This window comes from Protopterus annectens, chromosome 4.part1 (genome assembly GCF_019279795.1).
Source record: "Protopterus annectens isolate FY-2018-M chromosome 4.part1, PAN1.0, whole genome shotgun sequence".
NCBI classification, from domain to species: Eukaryota; Metazoa; Chordata; order Ceratodontiformes; family Protopteridae; genus Protopterus; species Protopterus annectens.
This window is the reverse complement of record NC_056734.1, coordinates 795,183,650-795,197,498: the sequence shown is the minus strand read 5'-3', so window position 1 is coordinate 795,197,498 and position 13,849 is coordinate 795,183,650.

Below are 13,849 nucleotides of genomic sequence, written 5' to 3'. Positions count from 1 at the left end.
TTTCCTGGGGACAACATGATCAAAGTAAAAAAAGGCAAACAAGAAACAAGCTCAAGATACTTTGCTTAAAGGATTACTGTACAGGTTATGGACCACACATGATAGATTGGCATTCTGTTTGGTTTACAGGTAAAGCCTGCAAAAATGACTGCACATCTCCAACAAATGTAATGAGCTTCTTAAAACAATGTAATCCTATCCTTTATTACAAATACTGTCATATGCATTTCAATATCCAAGGCTTATACATTATCTGGTTATGTAAGTATTTTCTGCATGGCAAGAACAGAAAGGCTTTTAATCTTGGCAATTCTTTAACAGTATGCTTATTAAAGCTTACTTGCATCTTACAATCTCAGACAAGCTTACCTGATGGTCATTAAAACATTGCTACTTAAACACAGAGCAACAGGCACCTTCTTGCTAATAATAAGCATACATCAACAGTATAAAATATGACAGAAACCAGAACATTCTGCAAAATCAAGGACAGAATAAAAGTAGCACTTGTGTCTACCTTGGATGGGGGGATACTCTGCACACTTACACTGCATAACTGCTCCTTGCCTTGCTTGGACACATCCAGAGTCACTACATGGGGGAGTGGGGTGCAACAAGTATAATTTGAAATGTCTCTGGCTGACTGTGATGGCCCTGACACATTTGTCATACCTCTCAACCTGAGAACAAGAAATATGGACAGAGCCATACATAGAAGTGGGACAAAGGCCCAAAAATGAGGACAATTTTAAAATATTGCTCTTATAAACTTAGAAAGATAATAGAATAGTAGGTCTTGCATTAGTATGAATTTTCTGAAGGGTATGAAATCTGAAACTCAAATGTTTGTCATTATTTTCTAACTTTAGTCTTTAATGATTTGCCACTAATTTGCCAAAAAAACACAATTTTATGAACAATGGACCAAAAATGTGATGCAAAAATATAAAATAGCCACACAATACAGCTGGGAACCTATCAAAGAAGGGGCACCTTTTTTAATATTAGTGCTGCTAACTTGAGCAGCTGACAAAAATAAAATAATCTATATGCATTTCTGAAATAAAAGTAATCTATAACTCTGATTATTACAGTTGTTTAACAAGTCTCCCCTCAGAGCTCTACAGCCATTCATATGCCAAAAAAGTGTCATCATCCATGACAGAATTCAAGAGAATCACAACTGCTCCATACTTATGATTACTGTCTGACTCGCCTCTAAAAACAGACATTGAGTGCTCACTTGGGGTCAACTGTCAAAATGCAAATAAATACATTTCTGCTGGTTTTTATAGTATGCCTCTTTCTTTTGCTAACCCTTCATTTTAAGTGATCAGAACTAGAGCATTACTGTATGATTAATACAAGCCCTGACTAAGCTATGCCAAAGGACTTCACCAGCAGCAATACACATAGACTCTGTTTTTATGTGAGATAGAACATTTTTTTGTTTACCCATCCTGATATTTCCATCTGACATAATCAAGCAGCAATACTTCAAAGTCCTAAATTCAATATGACTTTAGACTAGGATTTTGTCTTTATGTTTTCATTTCCTGGATGCAACTCATAGCCTTTCCAACACAAACATTCCAAGAAAGTTTCCCACAATAATCCCATATTTTCTAGATATCTCTGCATTTCATTAGTTTCACACAAATATCATACCCACCTTCTTAACATCAGCAAACTTTTGGAGTCAGCCAGAAATACTTCCAGCAAACACACAAATGTTCTGGTCAACAATTCTTTCTGTGTCATGACATGTATACCATCTTCCTAAGTCTGTATGCCTTATGTATGTATTTACTTACTGGATCCAAAAGATCTTTTTCAGCCATGACTCTGGCCTGCACAGGGATAGCCAGCAAAATTCAGTTCTCATAATAAACACTAAATAAAGTGGCAACAACATTCAGGTATAAATACCAAAAAAAATCAGTTTTGGGATAACCCTGATTGCTTCTATTACAGATCCTACATAAATCTAATGGAAATCTGAATCTTTACATTACATGGAAATATAATGAAAATATAATAAGATTAAGAATTCTATCACCCAAACTTTTTATATTATTTTTAATTATTTATGTATTTGATGACCAAGCAGTAGAGGGTATGTAAGCAATGAGATGTTCTCAATAGCCAAAGCTTGTAAAATACAATGAAAATGGTTTACAAGATATATTTAGCACTACATGTCTAAATTACAGTAATAAGCAATGCATGGTGGAGCTTAGTATATATTATTTCTCTTTGGCTTAAAAACTACTCTGGGAACTAGCCTTGTATACATATCACATGAAGTACTATAAATGACTGCATTTCAATAGTTATTTCTTAAAGTTCCTTCTTGCAAAAATAAAATTAAAAAAGCAGGCATCAAGCCTTCATGATCCTCTGAACATGGAATACAAGTGCAGAGATGTGGTACGAAGCAATCACAGACATGCTGACAGAAGGGAAAAACTAGTTTAAAATGCATGAGGGCAGCACGTAATAGTAAAGGGTGGAAAGTGTTGTGAACACTCATTTCCAAACCAATACAATTTAAAGTTACTACTGATTTGAATTCCATATCTAGGTAATATCATGCTTTGTTACTTCTATGTACAAAAGTTTTTTTTTTTTTTATTTCTTTTTCAGAGAACCTTTAGTTGCTTCATTTCATGTTAACACAGTAGATACTTAACTGATTTGAATTAAAGACCAGGACTACTTACTTGTTTCTCAAGTAAATAAGCCACAAGATTGGTATCAGACCTCTCTTTGTCTTCCTTCCTTACTGTTTCCAAAGCCATACCTCCCCACCAAATTTAAATTCTGTCACTTATTTTACGCAGTAAGTACAGAGACTCTATGCCCAAGAAAACAGGCAGTGCTTCTCAGCTTCACTGAATTTCTTGTAGAATATCATTATAAGTAAGAACCAGCCCCATTGCAATTCCCCACAATGATAAGAACAGCCACCAGAAAAAAATGAGGTTGAAGAATGAAGAACCAAGTTGAACAGTTCAAGTATAAATGCTCCATAGCTGTAGGTCCTTATATAGCAGTTGACACTTTAAATAAAACATTAGAGGTTCCAAAATATGTTGATTGTAATACCAAAGGGGTAGTCTATATTGGTACCTGTAGTACCTGCCCCGGTTTCTATGTAGGAATGACTACTAGAAGTCTGAAGACCCGCATTCGTGAACATCTATACAGTATTAAGAAGCATGATGAGACCAATGCGTTATACAAGCATTCTAGAGAATGTTGCAACTTTAAGAAGTTTTTGTTTTCCATCCTCGAAGTATGCAGCTTAGACCTAAGGGGTGGGGACTTCAAAAACTACATAGAACAGAGGGAGACCTTGTGGCAAATTAAGCTAAGGTCCAATAAACCTACTGGTTTAAATGATGCGATCAATATAAAATGTTTTTTGCAGGACCGTAGATTGTGTATCAAGAAGGATGTTGGTATGAGTCTTTTTATCTAAAGAACAATGATTAGTTTTTTAATTAAAAAACCATGATCAGTTTTTAATAAGGTTATTGATTTATTGTGTAATTGAATAATTGTCCTTTGTGGAAGTATTTATTGAATCTTGGTATTTTGAAGGGGTATTCTGATGAAGTCACTCGACGAAAGCGTTTAATAAAAGTGATTACGCTATTTTGTTTGGAGCATTTATACTTGAACTGTTCAACTTGGTTCTTCATTCTTCAACCTCATTTTTTTCTGTTGGTTGAGCTGGTGGTTTTGTTGTTTGATTAGTCGTTGAATTTTCCACTATAGCTGAAGATGGAGATGAACCTTTGTTAAATCTGTCTATTCACCCGACACCAGGGACTATCGTGGGAGGTGTCGAGAATTTATTTCTATCAACTTTGATGGATATAAAAAACTCCCTGAAGTTTTTGGTCAACAGAGCGGAAGTAAGTAGAAGTGCAGCGAATGCCTCTAGTCCGGCTGGTTCCTTTACCGAAATGGATACTGTCGTTGACGTAACGGACGAGGAACGAGCTAACCATAAACATCTTCATAAACAGCATTTCGGCGGCGAGCGAACAGCCCGTTTTGTTGAAGCAGAAGGTCGTAGTTTTACTGGATGTAATTTTAAATCTATTTTGGACAACTTTTCAAACCCCTTTAGTGATGTGAAGCAGTACCAACATGTTCTTAATGAGGAAGGAATCAACAAGAAACGAGACGTCTTGGCCAAATTATTAAAAAGGTATCGCTCTATTGACTTAGAAAATTGTTACTTTCAACGGTGCATAGAGCTAGTACCTAAGGGGCTTAGGTTTTTCAAATGCCCCAATGGTGTTAATAAGGGTGAACCTATGTTTAATCTATTAGTTAATTTTTTTAACGAAGCCGGGTTAAAATTTCTCGAGCTTCTAATGGATAACAACAGGTCCAAATTGCTGTTATTGAAAGATGAGATTGCTGGTTTGGAGAAGGACATTAATAATTTATTAATGGAGAACCACAAAGTTGATTTTTTAAAAAATTTAACTGATGAAATTGAGAAGCATTCTACCGAAGTAACAAACCGGAAGCATTCGAAGTTACTTCGTGATGTTACTTCTTACGAACAAGGTACTGCCTTTGATAATTTTATTAGTGGTTATAGAAATAACAATAATAACAACAATAAAAAAGTTAATACCAGTAATTTTATTAGTAGCAATAGGCGGAACTACAGTACGGTAGCTTCTACAGTTAGTTCCGATGTTAACAGCAACAACTTTGCAGCATTCGACAAAGAACATGGGACCAAGAAAATGACTGTTTCTGATAAGGGTAGTAATGTTTTTGTCAACACTGTGGATGAAGAGACTGACAATAATTCTGGTGACATTGTTCCAGTTGGTAATAACTTAGTTGAAAAGGTGTCTGATGACTGTGTTAATATGACCAGGACTAATACTGGTACACGTGGGTCAGCGATTGACTCTTCTGTTTCTTCTTCTTTTTTAGTGAAGAAGAATCCATCTGTCACCAAAAAAACAGTATTTACCAGGAGTCGGACATTTCTTTCGTCCAATTCCTCGGGGGACGAAATATGAGACATTTAACATCAGTTTCCAATAGTAACAACTTGGATATTATAAATTTGACCAATACAGTTTTTACTGAAAGTGAACTGAATATTTTGAGATTGGGCTTGAATTTTGTTCCATCTGTTAGAGCTGACTTTAGTAAAACAGTGGTAGATATTAAGAAATATGTTAGAAAATTGAACTTGTCTTATCTAATGTGTAATATTCCAGAAGCTAATAATGCCTTAAGAAAGCCATCTGTTTACAATCCCCAGTTGATACATACTCTGAAAGTATTTGAAGAAGTATGCTTAAAAGAACTTGACATGGTTCTTTCAGATAAAAACTATTTTAGGCATAATTTAAGTTTGAATGAAAGAAGAGCATTTCAGCAATTGTGTGACAAAAATCATTTGCTGAGATTTATGAAGAGTGACAAGGGGGGAAATATTGTGGTCATGGAACAGCGATTGTACAAACAAAAGATGTTAGAGATTTTAAACAATAACGAAGAATACGAAGTTATTCCTTTGTTTGAAATTAAGAAAAGATATTGGTTGATCCACTATCATTTATATGAGGCATTAATGTCTGGGGAAATCACTCTTGACATGTACAATTTTTGTCTTAATGAACATCCCAAGATAGGGGTCCTATTTGGGATCCCGAAAATACACAAAAATCTTTCGGATCCACCATTTAGACCCATAGTTTCTTCCCCCCATTCTATAACAGAGGGGATTTCTCTTCTGCTTGATGCCACCTTGGGCCCCTTGGTTTGTGAACAGGAATCCTTTGTTAAGGATTCTTGGCATTTTTTAGCGAAGGTCAAAGAATACATGGACACTTCGATTTTTGACCCCAATAGATTCATTATTCTAACCATGGACGTGGTATCACTATTCACCAGCATTCCCCATGAAGAGGGGGTAGAATCTATTAGAACTTTATTAACTACAAGTAGTAATTACAGTGTCAACAGTGTTTCTATTATTTGTAGATTACTGGATATTGTGTTACACAATAATTTTTTCTTATTTGGCGAAACTTTTTTTAAGCAAAAACGAGGCGTGGCAATGGGTTCTCCTACAGCACCGGCATATGCCAACCTAGTCATGACCTGGTGGGAAAAGGAATATCTGGATAGATTAGGTAATATTTTTCATATTTCCTTCTATTGCCGATTCATGGACGATTTGATATTTATTTTGGAGGGGAATCATGATACGGTTAACTCTTTTGTCACCAAAATAAATTCTACAGTTGAATTTTTGAAATTTACTATTGGAGATATTGGTTTGTCGGTCAATTTTTTAGATATACAACTATGGTGGGATACCACTGACCATAGGGTTCACAGTCCTGTACACCGAAAGGACACCTTTACTAATAGTTACCTTCATTATCGAAGTGGGCATTGCAAACATACTATTAGAAATATCCCCAAAGGACAACTAGTTAGGGCATGTCGGATGACGTCCAGGGATTGTGACCTCAGTTTAGAAATTAGGTTTATTACACAGCTTTTTGTTGATAGGGGTTACGATAAATTATTATTAGATAACAGTGTGAAAGAAATTGAGAATAAAAGAACTTTACATTATCAAGCTATTCTAAATATGGTTGATTTTAAGGATGCTACTTTTTTAACCAAGAAGATGGGTAACGATCAAGGGAACTGTGAGCTGATATGTTCACTTGACCTCAGTATAAATAGCCCCGACATCAGACGTTTGATAGAGACTAACTGGAAAATTATACAGGGGAATCATGATATGACTAATATTTTAGGAGTCAAACCTAGATTTACCTTTATAAATAACTATAATTTTAAAAAGGCTTTGGAATGTAAGGAGAGGAATTCTATGGATTCATGTCAATTAAAATCTAGCAGGAATGGTATGTTTAAATGCAATCATTGTAATATGTGTAGATTCATAGCTGTAGGTCCTTATATAGCAGTTGACACTTTAAATAAAACATTAGAGGTTCCAAAATATGTTGATTGTAATACCAAAGGGGTAGTCTATATTGGTACCTGTAGTACCTGCCCCGGTTTCTATGTAGGAATGCCTACTAGAAGTCTGAAGACCCGCATTCGTGAACATCTATACAGTATTAAGAAGCATGATGAGACCAATGCGTTATACAAGCATTCTAGAGAATGTTGCAACTTTAAGAAGTTTTTGCTTTCCATCCTCGAAGTATGCAGCTTAGACCTAAGGGGCGGGGACTTCAAAAACTACATAGAACAGAGGGAGACCTTGTGGCAAATTAAGCTAAGGTCCGATAAACCTCCTGGTTTAAATGATGCAATCAATATAAAATGTTTTTTGCAGGACCGTAGATTGTGTATCAAGAAGGATGTTGGTATGAGTCTTTTTATCTAAAGAACAATAATTAGTTTTTTTAATTAAAAAACCATGATCAGTTTTTAATAAGGTTATTGATTTATTGTGTAATTGAATAATTGTCCTTTGTGGAAGTATTTATTGAATCTTGGTATTTTGAAGGGGTATTCTGATGAAGTCACTCGACGAAAGCGTTTAATAAAAGTGATTACGCTATTTTGTTTGGAGCATTTATACTTGAACTGTTCAACTTGGTTCTTCATTCTTCAACCTCATTTTTTTCTGTTGGTTGAGCTGGTGGTTTTGTTGTTTGATAAGAACAGCCACCTTTACCCCCACAATAATAAACACTACACGACTGTACTCCCCCACAATAAATAGCCCCACTGTACCTCCCTAAGATGCTAATACTTAAATGTCTGCTGGGGGTACCTGTCAGCAGGTGCTTGCACTTATGTGTCTACATATCTCACTTTTTTGTTTTGATACCCTCAGGGAAACAATATAGTCTACAGAGATGTAACAGAAAAGTAGCTTTGCCTGGTGTGCTGCCATCTATCTTCATTATGGAGATAACATGTTTCTATGGAAATGTCAAACTGTGTACTGTACCTATTACTGCATGTTTGTCTTAGATTGTAACAGAGAACAGTACAGTAGGAAGAGCTCACCTGACCAATTACGAAAGTTTAAAGAAACACATACAAGCTTCTTTTGTGGGGATGTGAGTGACACATGCACTTGTTCTCAGGCATCCACTGAAAATAGTGTCTCACATTTAGCAACTGCTATGGGTCAGTATAGTTATGAGCTACTTTAAAGGCCCAGTCCTGCATGAACTGCCCAACCTTCAGTGAAACTACACTTTCATTTTCCCTACTGTGTCTTTCATGTAGGCAGACTGTACATCGCCTACCAGCAGGAATGTGGCATAAATCCTTCTAGCTCACTTACATCAAAATGCATATGACTATTTGTTGTTTTAGTTTTTCAGTTTTAATTTATTTTCTCATTTCAGACACAGCCTACTATGTTACTGTGCCAGCATCTGTCTGATGGTAGCTTATTTAAAAAACCTTCCATCATCATTTAGAAAGTGAACCTCCCACACACACACCCTACCTTCCGATCCTCGGTAGTGGCCTGATTCTGTCCTTTGCAAGCTAAGTCCTCCTTAGTAACCCAATCACCTCCATAACAGCCCGTGCAGGCAGTTCTGGGTTTCCCCACAAGATGTGAGTAGGCTGGAGCCTCCAGCCTGCAGGCGATGCAGTCTGGTGTGCTTCCAGTCTGTGCGATCGCCACCACACAGACTTCTGGGCTGGCAGGGCGGAGTTCCCTTCCTTTTATATCCGGACTGCCTAACTGAGCAGTCTGGAGTTCAGGAAGTAAGCACACATGCGTGCGTGGAGTTCTGGACTGCCTAACAGAGCAGTCAGGAACTCAGCACGCACGCGTGGAGTTTCGAGACTCTCGTGAATTTTTATTTCTTTTATTTTTCATTTTCTACCGTGGGGGACGCAATTAGTTTTCTTTGTACAGGTATGGGGGCTGCAGCCCTGCAGTACTATAGCATGAGCTGCCCATGGTCAGAAGAAAGCAACATTTAGAAGATGCTTTTACACTTCAACAGGACTCCACAGCAATTTCATACAACCCTCCCAACATCTTCTTCTCAGCATACTTGATAATATCATCCCTTATAATCTGCACTCTGACACTGTTAAAGTCAAACATCTGTGGTAGTGCTAGTCTTACATTGTATGGAATTCAGCTTCTATACCTACACAGGTGTGTTGTTATAATCTGACCTCATTCAACTGGTGTGTGCACAGCTGGTGGTATACTATGGTTATTGTATGATGTTTAGAATCTCTTTTCATTTGATTCCCACTCACGAAAAGCTTTTACATAGCCTCCTGAATCCAACATCCCCTTTTTCCCTCTGTACATATACATCCTTTCTATGGACCACTGAGGATGGCATCATCTCAACGAAGCATACAGAACATGAAACAGAACCCCTCCATGACCCTCTACAAGCCATCCGCAGACAACTGGATGTGTGATTGCTAATTCTGTTATAGGGTGGTGCACATGTCGCATATAGACAGAGGCAATCAAACACATACACACATAAGCACATACCCTTGCTATCTTCCATCACATAGCTATAGTCATTTGGGTTTAAATAGTATGATAATGGCTAGGATTTTATGTGCTCTTGGCCATTAGCCTATTAATGTGCTATGACCCTCTGAGCATTGTACATGTCAATGTTGTTGTTGTCATCCACATGTGCTATGCTGAGGTGTGGATATACTGTAGCCCTACAACACTGTATTCCAATCTGTGATTTGAGCTGATCACTACTGGTATTTGGTTACATGTTCCTTCCATAACAGCTGTAGTACTATGCCTCCTGAGGACTGCTGGTATGGGATGATGCTATGTATATTCTTGACTTACTAAGGCATGTGTTCTTGTAGTGAAGTATATCAACATTCTAGACAGTTCTTGTTCAACCTTCATAGTAACAGCTGAAGTATGGCACGTGTGCATGTGTATACCTAGTATCTGGACATGTTATCTGACATGCAACAATATTATGTTATACAGATCACATGGGCACATACGGCTGAGGTCATTCACATGCAGTAATGCTGTTATATATGCAAACATATTACATCCATACCTCTCAACTGTCCAGATTTCACAGAATTTCCATTTCCTGCCTCATATTTTTGGTCTGTTCTGCATACAATTTGTGGTTTTCTGGATTTTTGTGGCAAATCAGTGAAGACTGAATTTGCAAAATAATTACAGACATTTGCATTTCAGACTTCATATCTTTCAGAAAATGCATGTTAACACAAGACATTTTTATTCTAGCAACTTTCTAAGTCTAACAGAGCAATATTTAAAATTTCTCCCTATTTTTGTGGCTTTGCCCCTACCCATTATTTTCGGTTTTGTCCAGATTTTTTGTGCTAAGAGGTTGAGAGCTATGATGACATATTGAGATTCACTTGCTACCTTGTGGACTTCATTGCATGCACTATTGTGTTGTTATTCACAAAGATTAAACAGATATTCCCTACCAGCATTGTGTGACTATTAACAATTTTATCATTAACTGTTCTACATGAACCACATCCACCTCAGCCGTTACGTATCCATATATGTTACCAGGGCCCTCACACACATATTTCCACTGATAAACATATAGGTATATGATTTACAACTGATGTAATGATGTGAAATAGGTAGATTTATATGAGTGTGTTAACAGTTCTATTGTGTCACATGTGATTCATACCCAAGGTTTTATGCCTGGAGTCCAATTGCAGTAGAGGTATAGCTATAGTATGACTGTACTGCATCACGGATGTACCACTATATCACATCAGTATTTCCACTTGATAGTTTGCATACACACATATGGATGTATGTCAGTATTTCATAACAGTATAACATTTTCACTGGCAGTGTCAGGGGGACAGTGATCATGCTGCACATGTGTTGAGGTTTGATGGGGTGTTCCATGTATTGCTTGTTTTGTGTACAATGTTACAGTAACAGCTTCTGCAATCAATGACACTTGACTTTGAACTGCTGTACTTTCTGTGCACATGGGCGTAGTTAACCATTGCCATCAGTCTCACATACTGCTTTCCCATTCATTATAATGGGTCACTTATTAATTTACACATTGATAACAGATGCTTCAGACAATATACATTGCTATTAAATGTTGCAGATGCATGCAATACCCAGCTGTGTGTAGGGAATCCACTCATAATTGTGTGGTTTTTGTATGTGTTGTTATCTGTATGGCCGATACCTACATCAGCCAGGGATGCTTACATCAAGTGTATCACATTTGGCACAGTGAGCTCCCAAACATGTAGAAGGCCTTAGAGAACTTTTCCGTGGGATGCATACCCATTAGGATATGACAGTGCAGACTTGCCTTCAAGGTGTTCTTGTAGATACTTGTATGATACGTCTTTCTGTGTTGAACCCAGTGACAACACTGATGGCATGGGTTTGATTCTTGTAGGTGAGGACTGGGGCTTATGTGTCATACAGACCTCTCAATTGACCAGGACTGCCCCCAATTCCAACTCCAGGTTTAACACTGTCTCTCTTCCTCTCTCCAAAAAGTGGAAATTTCTGGGAAGGGGTGGTGAATTCCCCTTATAAATGGTGACAATCATTGCAGTTGTACACATCTGTTACTGCAGAACATGTTTAATAAGTTACAATTACATATTCTGCCAGTGCCGCAGGTTAATGGTGATAATATTTTAACAGTGTCTTTGAAGGTGCCTGTTTCCATCTACTTTTGTCCAGAAGTCTGTTACTGTGTGTCCCTGATTGGTTGAGATCTATGGTGATATGTCAGTCATATTCAAGTAAGTAATTTTGCAGATCTTCAGAGCATGCACACACACCATTTTGTATATGCCATCCTTGCTAAATGCCCTCTTCTGTGAGAGTGTCAGTGATGTTTATATCACAACCAATCACTTCCACTGACTTGTAACCTTGTGTGACCATCACATATATACTATCATGTTTGTTGATATAATATACTCATAGAGTAGATATGAACAGCAGTACGTACTGTGCAATCTACAGATGTGCTTAATGTTTTGCTTCTGACTTGTCTTGGAAGTGTACACACATTGACATAGCCCAGCCTGGGTACATTGCCATATTCGCCATGCCCTATTCCTCCTTATTCATTCTTATCATTCATGTTTGTGCTCATTTTTATCAGCACACTTCCCCCAGCCAGTGTACATTTCTTTGTATTTGCTCTTGACATTTACCCTCAGCTCCATTATTTCTTTCCGCAAATAAGTATTTTAGTCCAAGCACTTTGAAGCTGCTATATTAAGAGCAGTACCCCAAGGCTCTCCCTTACATGTATCTTGTACTGACACCACCAAACCAATTTAGATGTGTCTAAATAGCTTTAAGCTGATCAAACAAGCAGGTTGAGCTCTGAGATTAACATAGATCTTAAGATATTTTTATTTTTCAAAATGCTGCAAAGGATTATCCTGTGCAATCAAAAAAAAAAAAAAAAAACAACGTAGTGACTCTTGGTTCTTTTTCTTCAAATGAGATTCTTCTTTATTGTGCGATCTTTTCAGAAGTTAGGTTTTTCTTCTAACTTCTGAGAAGATTGCACAACAAAGGAGAACCTCATTTGAAGAAGAAGAACCAAGAGTCACCTTGTTGTTTTTTTTTTTTTTATTGTACAGGAGAATCCTTTGCAACATTTTGAAAAAAAATATTATTTCTTAAGATCTATGTTAATGTCAGAGCTCGACCTGCTGGTTTGATTAGCTTAAAGCTATTTGGTCACATGTCTAAATTCAGATAAGTATTTTAGTGTGCATTGTACTCAGTCCACTTTTCTTTACTGTGTGATTACTGCTGTTATTGCAGTATTTTACCCCTGATAGTCATTGTGGTTCTCCAAACGATTTTACGGAGTTAGTTTGCTCGTAGGCAAACTTGAATGCTCTTCGTTTCTGTGCTCATGCTGCTCTGCATACTTTCCTAGTGGCAGCGCTGTTGCTGCCCACAAAATCTTGTGTGTATTCGTCTTAAGTCCGATGAGTAGCATGGATATGCGATTAGTGTTGCTGCTCATCACACTAACATGTAAACTCTGTGAAGCTTTGCAAGAAGCCTACACAGTTTATTGAATTCCCAGAAATGTTTTCAAAAACAGTAACCAAGCAAAGAATGTTTTAGTTCTGATCCTAATATTCAAGGAATTCAGGATGTGTTCCTACTGAATAAAATAAGCTATGCTAGAGATTAAAAAAAAAACATGCACGTGTAAAGGTTATGTAGAAGTAATTTGGGAGAGATGTTAGGTTTTTTTTGTCAAATGTTAACTGCTTATAAGAAAGACAGTAGGTCACTACCATATTTGTGAGGAAAATAATGAGTGAGCAATGCTTCATAGCATAAGGTGGGGAGCTGTTGAGGAAAAGGGTAGTTTTAGTTTTCAAAATGGAGTTGGGTCAAAATTCATCTTGATTTTAGATGGAGTTTGAACTATGTGCCTGAATTAAGTTTAATTTCTAGAAGTTCAAGTAGCACTTCCCCTTGATTTTTGTACACTTACTTCAGTTAAAATAAAACTTGTTTCTTTTCATAGTCAAGTATGTGATAGAGGGTCTGAGACCATATTTTCAACATTAACAATCCAATTGTGTTACTATATATATTTTTATTGGTCAGCAGAAATTATCTGATGAAAGCTTCCTTTAATTCACAGTAGTTACACAATGTAGTTTTCATCATAAATATTGGTGGCTTGCTTTTGGTTCTGTGTGATTCAAGCTAAAACAATAAGTAAGAAGGTCACTGAAAAAAACAATCAGTAAAAACAAAATGAAAACTCCAGCAAAACTAGAACTTCCACTGAGTGACCTC